We start from the raw sequence: 1828 nt of genomic DNA, 5'->3' as shown, positions 1-1828 counted from the left end.
CATGTATATTATCTAGGGTGAAACAGATCACCAGCCCAGGTTGGATGCATGAGACAAGTGCTCGGGCCTGGTGCACTGGGAAGACCCAGAGGGATCGGGTGGAGAGGGAGGTGGGAGGGGGGATCAGGATGGGGAGTACATGTAAATCCATGGCTAATTCATGTCAATATATGACAAAAACCACTATAATGTTGTAAAGTAATTAGCCTCCAACTAATAAAAATAAATGAAAAAAAAAGTTTTTTAATTTTAAAAAATTAAAAAATAAAAGGCATCCACATCAGAAAGGAAGAAGTAAAATTATCTCTGTTTACAGATGGCATGATCTTTCATGTAGAAAACATTAAGTCCTCAACATACACATACACACCCACACACAGAGTTAGAACTAGTTGATTCAAATTTATAAAAATGAACACACACAAAATATCAATGCACAAAAATCAGTTGTATTTTTATACACTAACAATGAACAACCCATAAAGGAAATCTTTTAAAATCTCATTTCCAATAGCATCAAAAGAATAAATTATGAATAAACCTAACTAAGGAGGTATACATTGAAAATTACTGAAGGAAACATTGCTGAAGGAAATCAAAGAAGGCACAAATAGAAAGATACATGTGTTTGTGGGTTGGAAGACTAAATACTGGTAGGATGTCCATACTACCCAAAGTGATCTATAGAGTCAATACAATCCCTACTAAAATCCCAATGGCATTTTTTTTACAGATAAAGAAAAATTCACCTGGAATCTCAAGGAACCCTAAGTAGCCAAAACAGCCTTGAAAAAGAACTTGGATATATTTTACACTTTCTGATTTCAAAATTACAAAGCCACAGTATCGAACATTATGGTGTTAGCATAAAAACAGACAGACACTGGAACAGAATAGAGAAGCGCAGAAATAAACCCTCCATATATGTTCACATAATTTTTGGCAAGGGAACCAAGACCATTCAATGGGGAAAGATTAGTCTTCTCAGTAAATGGTGCTGGGAAAGCTGGATATCCCCATACAAATGACAGAAGTTAGACACTTACACCATAAACAAAAACCAACTCAGAAAACAGATCCAAGAAGTAAATGTAAGAACTATAAAATTTCTAGGAGAAAAATGACAAAATCCTCATAACATCAGATTTGGCAATGATTTCTTAGACATGACACTAAAAGCATCGGCAACAAGAGAAAAAATAAGTTGGACTATATCAAAATTTAAACCTGTGCATGAAAAAACAATCAGATTGAAAAGACAATCTATGGAATGGGAGAAAATATATGCATATTTGATACACAATTAATATTAATAATATTAATATGAACTAATATCTGCATGTTTGATAAGCAATTAATATTGAGAATACATAAAGCTCCTACAACTCAACATTAAAACAACTTGATTTTTTAAATGGGCAAAGGACTTGAATAAATATTTCTCCAAAGAAGACAGACAAATGTTTGTTAAGCACATGAAATAATGTTTAATATTACTAAGCATTAGGGAAATGCAAATCAAAATCATCTCGAGATATCACCTTGCACTTTTAGGATGACTACTATCAAAAAAGAAAGAAAATAACTGTATTGTTGGCAAGGAGATGGATAAACCAGAAACTGTGTGAACTATCATTGGAACTCTAAAAAAGGTGCAGCCACTGTGAAAAACAATACAGCAGTTTCTCAAAAATTAAAAATAGAATTACCGTATGACTTTGCAATCCCACTTTGGGCATATGAACAGAAATTTGTACACCTATGTGCATAACTGCATTATTCACAATAGCCTATAGATGGAAGCAAACCAAGCATCCATTAACAGATG

The sequence above is a fragment of the Odocoileus virginianus genome, chromosome 7, assembly GCF_023699985.2.
Source record: "Odocoileus virginianus isolate 20LAN1187 ecotype Illinois chromosome 7, Ovbor_1.2, whole genome shotgun sequence".
NCBI lineage: Eukaryota > Metazoa > Chordata > Mammalia > Artiodactyla > Cervidae > Odocoileus > Odocoileus virginianus.
This window is presented reverse-complemented; position numbering follows the sequence as displayed.